Source organism: Vombatus ursinus, unplaced genomic scaffold (genome assembly GCF_900497805.2).
Source record: "Vombatus ursinus unplaced genomic scaffold, bare-nosed wombat genome assembly UNPS02014945.1, whole genome shotgun sequence".
NCBI classification, from domain to species: domain Eukaryota; kingdom Metazoa; phylum Chordata; class Mammalia; order Diprotodontia; family Vombatidae; genus Vombatus; species Vombatus ursinus.
The window spans coordinates 2,356,901-2,373,922 of NW_020954723.1; positions in this window are offsets into that span (position 1 = coordinate 2,356,901).

Here is a 17,022-nt window from a genome sequence, read left to right on the forward strand (position 1 = left end):
TCATCTAGATTTTCTCTTCTTCCAGAAGAGAAGGACCTGCCAAAATAGGTCCATGTCACAGTGACATCTATCTTTATAACCCTGAAAATACTAATTATTCATTAGAGAAAAGGAAATTCTTATTGGACACCTCCTGCATGTAGATGGGACACACTGGAGACTAGTGATGGGGCTCAAGGCTGAGGTCCGTTTCTTGGACTCGCCACCTGTATATCCCTCTGTCACCTCAAATGAACATGTTCCAAACTAAACCAATGTTCTTTTGCCAAACCAGCACCTTTTTCTGACTTGCCTATTTCCAGTGCAGTAACTGGGAATGTTTTCACTTGAGTTGAGTGGAGAAAGGACAGACTTAGCAGTTTGTTGTTGTTTAGTCATTTCAGTCATTTCTATACTCTTCATGATCCCATTTGGGGTTTTCTTGGCAAACCAGAGTGTTTGCCATTTCCTTCTCTGGCTCATTTTCCAGATGAGGAAACTGAGGCAAACAGGGTTAAGTAACTTGCCCAGGGTCATACAGCTAGGAAGTATCTGAGTTCAGATTTGAACTCAGGAAGATGACCCTTCCTGACTCTAGGCCTGGCACTCTATGCCCTATGGTGTCCTCTTAGCAGGTGGTGATGCAGAAAAGAGTCCCATTGTAGATGCAGTCACACTAAAAGAAAGGGTTGTACAATGCTTGCTGCAGTGGAGATTTTGGTAAAAGGCAGGCTCCCCAAGAAAAGTACCACAGCGACAGAGCTGTGGAGGTGGGACGTAACCTGGAGGCAGTTCTGCTTCAGGACTATCTAGACCAATGGTGTCAAACTCAAATAGAAATTTGAGTTACCAAACCATACACCAGGATCCCTGCTACCATATTGACTTTGAAAACCACATATTAACATTATCTATGTTCCACTGTATTTTTATTTTGTTAAATGTTTCCCAATTATATTTTAATCTGGTTTGGGCTGCACTTTGGAAGTGTTGGGGCCATGGTGGGTGGTGTTGAACACATATAGACCACCAGCATACCAGGAAGTAAGGTACAGGGATGGTAGCCACAGTGAAAAGGAAGTAGTGCCCCACCCCAACCTCATAATGGTACTCTGGGGTAAATCCCATTTGTTCCATGATTGTTACAACTCCCCCTATTTCTATCATCAGCACCGCCATCTCATCAGTCACCCAGGTTAGAATCAAGATCTTTCTTGATCTTTCTCCTCCCTTTCTTCATCAAGTCAATGATAAAAATGGATTCATTTTGCCATTCATTCAAATATTGGTTAAGACTGTGAAAGACATTGTGCTAGGAAGAAAAATATAAAGAGTATATAGGAAGGCTCTCATTTATAAGAAATGCAAAGAGATTGTTTTCTCCCCATTTATTAAAGACTGCTATTGATCATGGGTTTGAGGGCTCCCTTCCACTATAGGGTCTCAATTCTGGATTTCTGTGGGTACCAGATTGGGTTTCTACAGATGGTAAATGACAGGTGTTCCAATGGGTAGGCAATCACCCTCTTCCAAACCTGGCTTATTTTTGCCTCGAGAATTTATCTCTACTAGGTCTAAGGGTACACATACATATACACATATATGCATAATACATTAATTATACATGTATATATAATAAGATTATTATACATACACATGTGTGTATACTTGCCTTTGCCTATAGACTTTCTTGTTTAGGAGTATTAACTCAATATGTCTTCATTGTATTTGGAATTTTCAAATGGAGTTATTGTCTTCTCTTCCTCCCTTCATGCCTCAGCCATGCTGAAGTAAAGTTGAGTCTGTGACTCTGAAGGCAGTTCACTGCCATCATTAATCACAACACCGAGGAAAAAAATAGATTCAATGGTTACTGGATTTTCTTTTAGATCAAAGAGACGGAACAGATACATAAGCAATAACAATAATAATGAACAATTAAAGAACAAATTGTTTAAGGAAACAGCTGCCTAAGCTGCTGGCAATGGGAAAGAGAATTAACTTCTTTCCCTGAGTACAACCTTCTCTCAAAGAGAGGAAAAATTGCCCAGCATCTTAACAAAGATATGAACTTTGAGGTGACTTTCTTTGACAAGGAAGTGAGGGGAAAAGCAAAAGCAAACCCTGTCAGTTCTCCATTGGGATGGGAAGGGTCACTCATTAGTTTCTGATCTTTACCATCTCTCATGGAACCTTGTCCAATCTAAGAGGAAGAGGAAGGGAGCTGGACGTCAGGGAAGGGGAGCCAGAGATTGGGCATCTCACTATATCTTATCCACAGTTCTTCACCCATAGTATGGAACAAGACTGACTTCACCATGGCTTCAGGCTTGTCTCTCCCCAAAGCCTACAAAACCATAGTCCCAGATATCCAAGTTTCAAAGACATCATTCAACAGGTGAAATTTAGGATAACATTTGTTCAAATAGCAGTGCTATCTGTGCTGGGTGCTCAGGAGCACAAGGCTAAATTCCTCCTTGGGGCCAGAAATTTTGCAGTCATTGCAAAAATTAACTGGGGTATACTTAAAATCTTTAATTATATAGCACAAGCTTCAAAATAAGCATCGACCCTTTGAAGTAACAAGGGTGATTATCCCAGAATCTCAGGTAACCTCCCCATGGTATTGTTGAAGAGAAATAAGTATTAACAATACATGCAGTAGATTTAACACTACACAAAGTATCACTTGACAGGATACTTCAAGAACTAAATCTCTTAGTTACATGCAAGACATATCATGCACATCCTGAGAGAATATGTATATCCATACTACTTAAGCAAATGATCATAAACAGAAAAAAAAGCTAACTAGCTATCACAGTTATCAACAGAGCACTCTCTCTCTCTCTCTCTCTCTCTCTCTATATATATATATATATATATATAATATACAAATAAACAGTGAGTCAAACCGCATGGCTAACCTGCAAATGTTGCTATGCTGTGAACATAGCACAAGTTCATAAACAAAATAATAAAATAAAAACATAAGTCCAGCATGCAGTAATTGACATGAGTATCAATGAATATGCAATTATATACAAGGTACTAAAATTTTATGTGGGCAAGCTCTACTGCTGTCACCTGACTTTATACCAATTGACTTTTCCAGGTTCTTGATTTAATCTGGTCACAATCTGAAGTGGGCTAGCTATTTTGTGACCTGATGACTGTTCTTCTCTTGTACTCAAGCTGGTTGATGGCATGCCTGATAAATAATATCATTATAGGTTGTAACATGCTCCTGGCAACCTAGTTGGGGAAATCCCAGTCTCTGTAGAATGATTATACCCATTCATTGGTCTACCAGTGGTGCATCAGTGTGCCTGTTTTCCCACAGACCCTCCAACACTCATCATTTTCCAATTTGGTCATCTTTGCCACTCGGATGTGTGTGAGGTAGAATCTGAGAAAAAACTTTCATTTGCATATCTCTAATTAGTAGAGACTTAGAGCCTTTCCCCCCATATGGTTATAGATAGCCTGGTTTTCTTCCCTTGAGAACTGTCTGTTCATATCTTTAGACCATTTCTCAATTGGGGAATGGCTCTTTTTTCTATAAATTTGAATTTATTCCTTAAATATCTTGGAAATGAGACCCACATCAGGGAAACTTACTGGAAAGATCCCCCCCCCCCAGTTAATTGTCTCCCTTTTAATCTCATTTACATTTCCACTTGATTGTAGTCCAGCTCCCTGGATTTCACATATGGCTTTCATACCTTCTTTTGGTATCACCATAACTGGGTCATAAGGCCTTTGGGACAAAGCATCTGTGTCTATAGTAATCTTCCCTGGCCAGTAAAGTATATGCTGAATTCATGGCTACTTTGCATTGTTACCTATCCCTGGCATGAAACATCCAAAGTGGCATTGGTCAAAATATTAGGATTTGTTCTGTGAGGTTTGGATTCGGTTAAAGGGCCACACTTGAGTACCTAGAGGGCACCATGTGATCTCGAGGTCACAGGTTCCCCACCCTGGGCTAGCAGCAAAGTTCTTAACAAATTTGAGATGACTGCCAAACTCTATCGAAAGAGGTTTTGAACTTGAGTATTCTGTACGTGTGGTTAAGTCAGGAGTGCTTCTATCTTCTCTAGGATAGTGCCCATGCCTTGTGGTATGACCCATATACTTAATCAAGTTGTCCAATTCCAACTTTCTCTAGCCTATCCAATACTTTCATCAGTCACTCCTCGTGAACTCAAGAGCCTTGGGAATAGCATTGCTAACAGCCCACACCTTTCACTATCATCCTGGGAAGCAACCCCTGTGGAGCTGCAGCCTGGCAACTGCTCCTGCAGGTGCTACAGCCACATCTACTGAAGACCCAGAAAAGAAAGTCCTTGGCACTGTCAAATGGTTCAATATCAGAAAGTGATATGATTTTATCAGTGAAAATGATATTAGCATCTGCTTTACACCTGCACCCTAACAACTATGGGATCTTTACATCTGACTTGTAGTTGAAACTTTCTATATGTATCATCTCCCCTGTTAGACTGAGCTCTTTGGGAGAAGGTACTGTTTGTTTCACTTTTCTATTTATATCCCATCTCTCAGCACAATGCTTTGCACATTGTAAGTGCTTAATAAATGCTTTATTCATTTATTCAACTCATTTGTAGCTTACAGTTTTAGTGAGTTGTTGCCATTGAGAGGTTTAGTGATTTGCCTACATTATATAGTATGTATCATAGGCAGAACTTGAATTCAGGTCTTCCTAACTTCAAGGCTTTCTATCCATAACACCACACCACTTCTCAAACTATTAATATTTATAATTATATTATATAAATGATACAATATAGTATATAATTTGTAATTATATAACAAAATAATAATAATAGCTTACATTTACAATGCGCTTACTATGTGCCAGGTACTATGCTAAGTACTTTGCAATTATTATCTCATTATCCTCACAACAACCTGGGAGCTAGGTGCTATTATTAACCTTATTTTACAGTTGGGGAAACTGGGCAAACAGAGGTTAAGTGACTTGCCCTGGGTCACACAGCCGGTGAGTGACTGAGGTCACATTTGAACTCAAGTTTTCCAGACTCCAGGCCCAGTGCTCCATCTACCATACCATCTATTAAGACTTCTGAATGCAAATCACTGGATATGGTATCTCTTAGAAGCTCCAGAAGTATATTAACAGGGCAGCTAGGTGGCACAGTGGATAGAGCACCGGCCCTGGATTCAGGAGGACCTGAGTTCAAATCTGACCTCCGACACGTAACACTTACTAGCTGTGTGACCTTGGGCAAGTCACTTAACCCCATTGCCTGGCCAAAAAAAAAAAAAAAAAAAGAAGCACATTACCAGCTGTTGAAGGGTTCTTTTTACCTGTATATCCTGTCGTTACCACAAACTTAACAACTCCTTCTTTCCCTCAAAATTCCTGATATCTCTATATCTATTAATAGAAACACCATTCTCTCAGCCACCCATCCAATTAATTGGAAAATCCCATCATTTCTCCTCCTCCACATCCCTCATGTTTATCCATTCCTTTCTGTTCCCACTATAGGGGGCCATCTCCAGTCATCTTGATTTATATCTTTTCACTGGACCCAGATGGCTCTGGAGGAGAACATGAGGCTGGTGACTTTGCACAGCCGTGCCTCCTTAAATCCAATGCACTTGCAAGTCATGGCATTACCTTTATGATTCCATGGTCCTCTTCGAGAATGAAGGACAAACAATAACATTCCCACTGCAATAATTCTAATTCAGGGAAGGATCTTTGTTTATCCAGTTCATAGAATTAGAAGACACTAGGGCTTTTGCAAAAATTTCCCAACTTGTCTAATTCTGCTCTAATCCAGCCTATTTACTACTGTCAATGTAATCTTTCTAAAATATAATATAGTTCCCCTCCCAGATGGGCAGCTAGGTGGTACAGTGGATAGAGTACCTGGCCTGGAGTCAGGAAGACTCATCTTCCTGAGTTCCAATCCATCCTCAGACACTTCCTAGCTGGGTGACCCTGGGCAAGTTATTTAACCCAATTTGCCTCAGTTTCCTCATCTGAAAAATGAGCTGGAGAAGGAAATGGCAAACCATGCCAATATCTTTGCCAAGAAAACTCTAAATGGGGTCACAAAGAGTCAGACTAGAATGAACAACATCAATTCCCTCCCAGAGCCTAATGAAGATTGAGTCTGAAAGCTAGACATGACATAGGCACTTACATCCAATATATCTTCTTATTCTCACTGGCTTTAGAGAGGGTGATGAAGTTCTCCCTAAGAAAGAAATTTAGGTCAATGAGGTCATAGAGCACCAGGCCTGGAGTCAGGAAGACCTGAGTTCAAATCTGGATTGTGTGATCCCAGACAAGTCATTTAACTGCTCTTAGCCTCAGTTTCCTCTTCTGTAAAACAGGAATAATAATAGCACCCACTTCCCAAGGTTGTGGTGAGGATCAAATGAGATAATATTTGTAAAGTGCTTAATAGAGTGCCTGGTATATAGTAAGCACTATATAAATGTCAGCTATTATTATTCTTATCATCATCATTATTATTATAATATTGAAAGCCATAGACAATGGTGGTGACAGGAGATTAGTTGAAAGGCCTGACAGAAGCCAGGGTCCTTATGCTAAAGTTACCCAAAGGGGGTCAAGTTGTAGGCTGAAAGGTCACTATTCCCCTGACTAAGGTTAGAAGAGTACAAAGCACCTGGAGGTCCTACTATGTAGAAAAGAGACAGTCTAGAGACTGCTAGTGCCTATGACACAGGAAAAGGCAGCTAGGTGGCTCAGTGGATAGAGCCGGGGCCTAGAGTCAGGAAGAACTGAGCTCAAATGCAGCCTCAGACACTTAAAAGCTATGTAACCTTGGGCAAGTGACTTAACCTCTCTTTGCCTTAATCCACTGGAAGGAAATGGCAAACCACTCCATTATCTTTACCAAGAAAATCCGATATTGGTATGTTATGATCCACAGGGTCATAAAGAGTTGGATGTGATTGAACAACAACAAAATGACACATGAAGCACGGGTGTCTTTGGATGAAACTATCTTGGGATCCTGCTGGTGCAGTCCTGGGAATGAAGACCAACTCCATGCTTATTTGTCTCCATCTACTCTTATTTTTTACTCATCTTAACAGAGAATGAAGCCATCACTAGTTTTGTCCTCCCTCGCTCCCTCCCACCCACCATCCCTACTCCTTACCCCACCTCCTTTACAGGCTAAGTAACTGGCATTTGGAATTGTTATCTCATTATGTGGCATTTTGAATTTCTTGTTATGCACTTGAAATTGTATTAAAATCAGATAGCTCTTAAATCTGTGCCAGCTCTACTTAATTAAATGTATATGAGTAGATTAGAAAGGAGAGAAGGACAACCCAAAAGGGAAATGATCTAAATTATCAAGGGTTTGTAAACCAATTTGGATTTTGCTTGTACAAACTAGCTAGGGGTTTGGAGTCACACACCTAATAAAGATAAGAGTTTATTAGTTTATTTTAAAAGTTGACCAGAGAGAAAGAGAGAGAACAATCTATGTTGACTTTGAACAGCACTAGAGGTAAATGAGCAAAGGAAGGCAGCCAGTTTTTTCCTTTTCCCTAGAAAGGAAAAACATTGAATTTTAAAGAAAAATCACACCCCAGAAGGGGGGTGAGTTGCTAGGGAAGCTCTGCTCCTACAGAGAGAAGTAAAAATGAGTTCCTCTGGCAAGCCCAAACAAAGCCCTAAGCTTAGGGGTGATTGACAGCTTGGCCTGCCTTGCTCACCATCACCACCTGGTGGTTTTAATATCTCAGATTTTGTTATTCCCTTGTCCAACTCGTTACTCTTGTATCCAAGGCCCTCTACAATCCTCTTCTCATCTTCCTTACTGTTCCCCTAAACATATACTATGTTGTTGTTCAGTTATTCAGTCGTGTCTTTATGACCCCGTGGACTATAGCATGCTAATACTGTCCATGGGGTTTTCTTGGCAGAAATTCTGGAATGGTTTGATATTTTCTTCTCTAGAGGCAAACAAAGGTTAAGTGACTTGCCCAGAGTCACACAGCTAGTGTCTGAGGCTGGATTTGAACTCGGATGCGGTGAGCCTAGAGTCAGAAAGACCTGAGTTCAAATCTGGTTAACTGCTCTACTCTCTCTGCCACTAATAATATATATATATAATATTGTAATATATAATAATGACAAAGTCATTTATTACCTATGTGACCTTGGGCAAATTACTTAACTGCTCTGGGTCTCTTTTATATAATCTGAAAAGTGAATGAATAAATTAATAAAAAGGATTTTCTGTACTCTTATTCTGTGCAGATCACTGCTAAATTCTGAGTACATGAACAGAAAAGAGAGATAGGCCCTGCTTTCAAGAAGCTCACATTCCAATAGGGATTCAGTTGGTTTAAATTGAAGGGAGACTAGAAAGGCCTGGTGGTTCTTAGAGTTCAGTGGCAGGACAATTGCTAAAACTGGACAGTCCAGATGTCAAGTAATTCAGTTTGGCAGGAGTGTCAAGGAAAAATACTGTCATTTCTTCCATCATCATCACCATTATTATTAATATATTTTTATTTCATTAAATATTTCTTAATTACATATAAAATTTAACATTTTTTATTTTTAAAATTTTAATAGTATTTTATTTTTTCCAATTACACGTAAAGACAAATTTTAGCATTCACTTAAAAATTTTGAGTTCCAAATTTTCTCTCTCCCTACCTTACCTCCCCTTTCCCTAAGACAGTAAGTAATTTGGTATAAGTTATATATGTACAATCATGTAAAACATATTTCTATGTTAGTCATTAACAATCATTTTGAGTTCTCTCCCTCTCTTCCTCCCCTCTCCCTACTTGAGAAGGCAAGCAATTTAATATTGTTTATACATGTCAAGTCATGCAAAACATATTTACATATTAGCCATGTTATAAAAGAAAATACAGACCAAAAAAAAAGAGAAATAAAGAAAGTTTTTTAAAAAAGTATGCTTCAATCTGCATTCAGAGTTCATCAGTTCTCTTTCTAGAGGTGTATAGCATTTTTCATCATAGGTCCTTTGGATTTGTCTGGCATCATTGTGTTGAGCAAAGTAGCTAAGTCTTTCACAGTTGATCATCCTTATAATACTGCTGTTTCTATGTACAATGTTCTCCTCATTCTTCTCACTTCACGTTGCATGAATTCATTTGTCTCCATAGTTTTTTCTGAAGCCGTTCGGCTCATCGTTTCTTATAGCATAATATATTCCATCAGAATTGCTTCAGAATCATGTATCACAACTTGTGCAGCCTTTCCCCAATTGATGAGCATCCCCTTGATTTCCAATTCTTTGCCACCACAAAAAAGAGCTGCTATAAAAGTTTTTGTATAAATAGGCCTTTTTCCCTCTTGATGTCATTTCTCTTGATAAAACCATGCTCTTTTTCTAATGCTAAGCCATTTGAGTCTGAGAACTTGGGTGTCCAGAATTGTCTTTTCCAGGTCTTCAGTAACTGTGGCTGTTGAGCAGTTGAGGTCTGTAGCACTAGTAGAGGCAGGTGCCTAGACCCATCTCCATTAGGGATGCCCCCATGGACAATAGCAACAGGGGCCAGGCTAAAGACTGGTGGCTTAAGGGACCATATTACTTCAGGGGCAATTGAGTTCAGGGTCCTTAACCAATTCCACCAAGATTAGAGGGAGGTAGGGATCATAATGGTGCTGGTTTGGTCTACTTCCTCACTTTCCCTCAGCTTCATAGGTTGGACTGAATGAACTCTAAGGTCCCCTCAAGTTCTAAACTTACGCTCCTTTGAGAAACACATGTGTAAGAAGGGGATGATCCCTGATCAATTTGATGAATGAGAGGTGATCCCTCACTTTTCTGGGAGGTGAGATTTTGTTTAGAATATTTGATACTTCTTTCCCTATAGTGTGGCCATGCCTACTGACAGACTGTTAAGAGCACAAAAGACAACTCCAAATTAATCTTGAGGCTGCTTCCAAGATGATCTAATTGGGTTGGTCCATTGGCAGGTTGAACTCTGTTGTGAGGAGTCACTTTCTACTGACCTATAAATATGATTTTACTTCTCCCATGGCAGGATGCTTTTTACTCTCTTTTTCCTTATGTCTTTATTACAAAAATTAAGGTAAGGTGAGAGGAGGAAGGAGCAGGAATTTCTTTTTCAACACCAAGAACCATGAATGGTTACTTTGTGGCAAAAGTAAATGGCACCTGTATTTAATCACACACAGAGCTAGGGGAATTAATAAAGAATGTCATTCCTGAACCCTTGCCTTCTAATTAAGAGAAGGGCAGATTTCCTAAACGGTATCATGGTAGTATTTGGTCTTCTGGCCAGAGACGAGATTTACCTTAGGATAACTTTAGCAGGTTGTCCCATAAATAACCCCAAGTTTAAGCACTTGGGAATTTTTCCTTCTAAATTAAGTTTCTAGGTAAGTTTCTGAGCAGCATCCTTCTTTGAGAGAGAAAGATTACTCATTTGGCCCCTGTGGCTAGGGGGGAAGTAAGGAATGAATGTCAACATGTGGGAGAACATAAGGACTATATTTTGCTCTTCCCTATTACCATAAGTTATTCAAACAATGCAGATCCAATAGGAAGGGGGTTGCTTGTCTACCAGCCCCAAACCACAGGGTGGCACTACAGAAAATACTATTTTTAGGTCCTTGTGTGAGAGCTAAGGATTCTCCAGAATGTTAAGGTATTACCCTGCTATCAACCCAAAGTTTAGATTCCTTCTGAGTGGAGTTCAAGCAATGAGGTGGTTATGTCAGGACTATAAAACTCTAGAGGGAAAGTAATACCAGAAAAGAAGGATAATTGTGTTGATTTTTTAATGGACTACTGTGAATGTTTTATGTATTCATTTATGCTCATTTTTGTTTGCTATAAGTTACTTTCTATGGAGCTCTCCTTTACCCAATATTCATTTGTTACCTTGAGTACTTGTACAGGAACTAAATACCATTCTAACCACAATAGTGAACATGTAGATATGAACTATATTCAGAGATATACCTAGTGTAAACTGAGAGGGGGAACATGATCCAAAGGGATACTGATGTTTTAGAAAATGCCCTGGATTTGAAACTGATAAGTCTGGGCCCAGAGTTTGGAGGGCTATGGAGCATGGATTTCACACAGTACAGGGAATAAACAAGGTGGACAAGAAATAATAATTCAAGGCAGCAAAACAGGTAATTCTGATTCATGTGTTATATTCATTATTTTTAGTTTTAAAATATGTCTGTGTGTAATGTCATGTTTTAATATTGTACTTTGAGCATTGATATTAATATTTTCTTAATTTTGTGACCATTTCAATACTGTACTTTGAAATTTTTTCTTGAGTAAATTTTAATTGTCCTCTCTATTTGTTATCTAAACTAATCAGTTATGCCTTCATGCTTTTTATTTTTGAATAGTATATACTCTGCCTGAATATATTTATAGTATTAGCCTTAGTTTCATACAAATAATGGCAAGATGATGGAAGAAATATTTTAATTGAGCATTACTTAACAAGAGATTTCTTTGTAAGTTTGAACTCACTATTTTAGCTGTCTATACTCTGTGTAAAATACTTTTGTCTCAATGCTATTAAATAATTTTGTCTCAATGCTATTAAAAACACAACATATTTTCCCTCTAAAGACTGAAATAGCATAGAAGATCCCTTTAAATTTAAAATAAAATCTTACTTTGCCTTTTAATATTTCACTTTATTGGGGGAAATAAGGAGGAGTGATTCCATTGGAATGATTGTCTGTTGGAGAAGATTACAAGGGACTTGGGGTCATAAGGAGAGATCTAGGTTGTGGTTAAAACAAGGAGGCAGAAGGTACATGAGTTCTAACATTAATTGGAAAATTTGAAATCACAGGACTTTTTTGGCTAACACAGCAAAATGAGCTGTGAAGTGGATAAAAAAGTTAGAAGTGAGCCTGACGGAGAGTAGGACTGGAAAATTCAACTCTCTATGTTATATGAATGCAATGGAATAATGATTCTCTGTAAGAAATACTGAATATAATTCAGAGAGATTTGGGAAAGCTTATATGAAGTGATAAAACTAATCAAGATGTGAGGCTATTTTCTTGGTGCACATATCCAATGCCAGGTAGTACTCTTTCAGGGAATGCTGAGTGATGTAAACAGAACAAGGACAATTTTATACAACCACCACAAAAATGCAAGGGAAAATAACACTGAAAGACTTCAGTACTTTGATCAATAGTCATTAATTTCAATCTCAGAGGATTAATGGTGAAGCCTCTGACCCTTATTAGCTGCGTGACCTTGGGCAAGTCACTTAACCCTTGTTTGCCTCAGTTTCCTCAACTGTGAAATGTTGATAATAATAGCATCTAATTCCCAGGATTGCTGTGAGGATCATTTTAAAGTGCTTAGCACAGTGCCTAGCAAATAATAAGCACTTAATGAATGGTTCTTTTAATAAGGCAGGTAGGTGGAGCAGAGAATAGAGCCCTGGGCCTGGAGTCAAGAAGACCTGAGTTCAAATATGGATACTTACTAGCTGTATGACCCTGGTTAGGTCACTTAATCTCTTTTTGCCTCAATTTCTACAATTATAAAATGAGGTTAATTATAGCACCCACCTCTAAGGATCAAATAACATAATATTTGTAAAGAGTGCCTGGCAAACAATACTATATACATGCTTATTCCTTTCTCCTATTTTCCAGCTTCAGAGGTAAATGAGTTCCCACTTACCAGATACCTTCAAACAAATGCTGGGGGCTTTTGCAGAGGAGTCTTTATTAGTTTGGGTGAGAATGATGGTCTCTTATGGTCCCTCCTGACTCTGAGATTCTCTGATTCTCTGGTCTTCCTTCCTCTGACTTGTACTTTGTCTCTGTAAAGACACATCACATTTTGCTTCATACTATGATTCATTTAGAATCTTTTCTTTCCCTTGAATAAACTCTAAGTTATTTGAGGACAAGGACTATGTCTTATGCATCTTTGTAGCATCTACATGCTTAGTGCACGGCTGGGCATGAGGCAGGCACCACTATCTGTTGAACTGAGCCTTCATGATTGTCAGCAAAAATGTACCGAGTCTACCTTGTACTCAGCACCACACTAGATGCTAAGGATACAAGGATGAATGATAGATGGGCACTGCCCTCCAGGAGCTTGCAATCTAACTAGGGAGTCAAGACACATACATAAAAAGTTAGCTCTATCAGAACAGTATTTCCTCCCTGGGTACAAGCATTTCTAAAGTGACGTAAGTATTGCAAGGGAAAGAACTCCTAGCTATGGCTTTGAATTGATCCCGATCAACTGAACGTCTCAAGACCATGAAATTTTATTCCTATAGTTCAAGATTCAGGTTAATTGATGAGGATTAAGGAGAATGGTGAAGTTAAAGAAGACCACTGCCCTGGAAAGATCTCCTCCTTTGCTTCCTGTCTATCTCAAGGCTAATAAACCAACCAAATCCTGTCAGTTTGGACCTCTGTAATCTTTATGAACTCCATTCCTTACTCCCCATTCCAGCTGTCATCACCTTATTATGTCTCACCTGAACTATTGAAATAGCCTCCTAAACTGTTTCCCCAACTTCCAGTTTATCTCTACCCACAAAATCCCCTCCTGCACACAACTGCCAGATTAATCTTTATAAAGCACAACCCTGATATCTATCACTTCCCCCAATCTGCCTTTTGAAATCTTATCATCCTTCAAATCCCAGCTCAAAAGCCACCTCCTCCATGATAATCAATGAACTTGAACAGGAAAAATAGTACATCTTCATTTTCACTAACCTCTAGGTTCACTAACCCTAGTGTTAGGGTTGAACATTTCCTTCCATTACAAATGTAGGTGACAAAATATTATTTGGAGAAGAGATTCATAGGTTTCACCAGCCTGACAAAGGGGCTCAGGACATGCAAAAAAGTTAAGAACCGCTGCTCTAGGTTGTAGTTAAACCGAGGAGGCAGAAGGCACATGAATTCTAACATTAACTGGAAAATTTGAAATCACAGGACTTTTTTGGTTAACAGAGCAGGGATTCTATAGGGCACAGCAGAATGAGCTATGAAGTGGATAAAAAATGTTAGAAGTGAGACTGGTGAATAGTAGCCTGTGGCAGGGCTAGCAGTAGATATAGGTAAAGTAGTATAATGGGAGTTCGGTGAATGCCCAGACCACCTAAGATGGTGTCATCCAAGTAAAAGACTCTTGGGAATTGTTTCCTGTTAGATGCTCTGTTAGTCTTATCATTTTGTCTGGCTTAGGGGCCTTCTAGTGTCTCAGGCCCATTCTTGACTGTCCAATCCAAGTCTCCTGGTATTGTTTTCCTGGAGGGACATGGTTCCCATCCAGAAAAAATGCCAGTTTTGTGTTTATCTGTCTACCACCAGGGGAATGACTTCAGCTTCACTCACAGATAAAGTGATATAATTATAGCATCCGGTTTCTTTATAGCAATGCCTCCTATGATTGATTAGAAGGGCTCCTATCTCTATATGCAATTCTTCATTCTCAGAAGGTGGACTAGTATGAAATTCTCAGGAATAACTCCTTCTTGTAAATTCCTCAGGCATCAGGAAGGAGCTCTCTAGGGTTTTCTGTGTGAATGATGGCCCCCCTGAGGTGCTCTTGGCATTTGCCAAACCAACTCCACCCCTCATGCAATCATGGAGCAACAAGTAATCATTCTCCCAATGAGGAGAGTCTTATGTAAATGCCTAGGCTTGTGCCCCAGGTTACAGGCACTCCTGAGAAGCTGGAAGAGCATTTCTCCATCAGAACCTGAAGTACTTGTTCTTAAGGTCATCTCTTTGAATTAAAGTATTATTATCAGAAAGTATTTTTAGAAATCTTAACATATCAAGTGGGTGAGGTAACATGTAGTATATCCTCAATTTAGTACCATTCATTTTTTCCTTCTTTGAAGAAGGGAAGAGGCAGGGGAAAGGAAGGAGCAAGCTTCCTCAAATCTGTTATTTCATTGCTATGGAGAACTTCGAGTATAGAAACTGCCTCCATTAATATAGATCTGCAACTCATCTATAACTTTTAGTGTTAGTTTCCAAGGGTGGTACAATGACTTGTACAACATTACATATCTAGTATATTTTATGTCAGAGGTGCCATTTAAACTTAAGTCTTCTTAACTTCAAAGCTACCCTTCTATTCACTCAGCAACCCTGCCTCAATGATCCATTATTAGTAAATTGAAAACATATGTATTAGGTTCCTTGTGATTAGTGCATTCTAATGGATCTATTAGATTATCTAGGAATGGGACTCAGGACAGGTAAGTTTTGATAGAGGAGGGTTCTGAGCTTGAGGAGGAGGAGTATACATGGTCACAGACCTTGGGTAGGTACTTATAATTCAAAGGCACACTGGATGTCTGAGGAGGTGAGAGGAGGCTACCAAAAGGGGTAGTGAGAGGGCACCAAAAGAGGTGAGGCTCAATTCACATGTACTCAGTTTCCTAAATTTGTCCAGGTCTCAAAATGTGAGGCAGTGAAGTTCCACCCCATCCCACACCTGATCACACTTGTACCAATCTTTCTGCAGTATAAGAAATGAGGCACGTGAGAGAGATGCTGATACCCTGTTGGGATGAATCAGAGAGGTCCAAGATGCTCTTTTGATACTGCAAATAACACTCCATCTTTCCTTACCCCAGGAATAGCACAGGGAATGAATGGGATGCTCCTTGGGGAGGCAGAACTTCCTACTGATTAAGAGGATATTCATCACATAAGTAGGCATTGAGCCTCTGAAGTATTCTCATAAGCAGTGGAGAGGGCTCCCTGAGACTGGAGATTTGCCTTATTGTACTAAATATTAAAGAAACAAACAAACAGGACACCATAGAGCAGTGTTGGCGTAAATAGGGATATCTGGAATTAGGAGTTACGGAAAGCTAGGTTGTTAGCTAAAATCTTCACCAATGTGTCTAATTTATCTGCTTTAAAATATTCGGGTCAGCATTAGCAGTCTGCACACTGTCAAATCTGTTTTTTGCTCAATCCTCAGGCTTCTTGTCTCCTCTGAAACACCTGACACTGTTGACCATCCTCTCCTCGGAGATAATCCCCACCTCTTTGGGTTTTCCTGACACTCTTCCTTCTTGGTGCTCCAATCTCTCTCACCTACCTTTCTCAGTCTCCTTTCATTAATCATCACTGATATCTTACTCCTCCTTTCCAGGGGCCTCATTTTTTCCTCTTTTTCTAAGTTCTTTCTTTCTTGATGATCTCATCAGCTTTGATGGGTTTCCTTAACATCTCTATGCAGATGATTCCAAGGTTTTGTGAAACATCATTTCTTTGAAAAGAGTGTAAGAATTGTTGTTGTTTGGTCATTTTCAGTCCTGTCTGAGTCTTCTTGACTCCATTTGGGGTTTTCTTGGCAAAGATACTGGAACAGTTTGCCATTTCCTTCTCCAACTCATTTTCTAGATGAGGAAACTGAGGCAAACAGGGTTAAATGACTTGCCCAGGGTCACACAGCTAGTAAGTGTCTGAGGTGAGATTAGCTGTCCAGGTTTTGTAAACAGCCCTTAGTCTTTTTCTTGAAGTCCAGTCCTGCATCCCTAACTGCCTATTGGACACTTGAAACCACATGTCTCATAGACATCTCAGACTCAACAAGTCCAAATCGAATTTAGCATTTCTCCTCCAAAACCTACCCCTCTTCCAATTTCCCTGTTTCTTTTGAGAGCATTCTTCTAGTCACCCAGGTTCACAAACTTGGAGCCATCCTTGACTCCTCATTCTCTCACCCCACATATCTAATTAGTTGACAAGAGGTAGTGCTGTGATAGAACTCTGGACCTGGAGTCAAGAAGATCCAAGTTCTAATCTGAACTCAGACACTTACTAGCAGTGTGTCCCAAGGCAAGTCACTTAACTTCTGCCTACCTCAATTTCTTCTTCTGTAAAATGGGGATAATGATTAGCAACTATCTTCGGTGCTTAATAAATATTTGTTTTTTTTAAAGTTTGTTGTTTCTATCTCTGATACATCTCTGGCATTTGTCCTCTTGTCT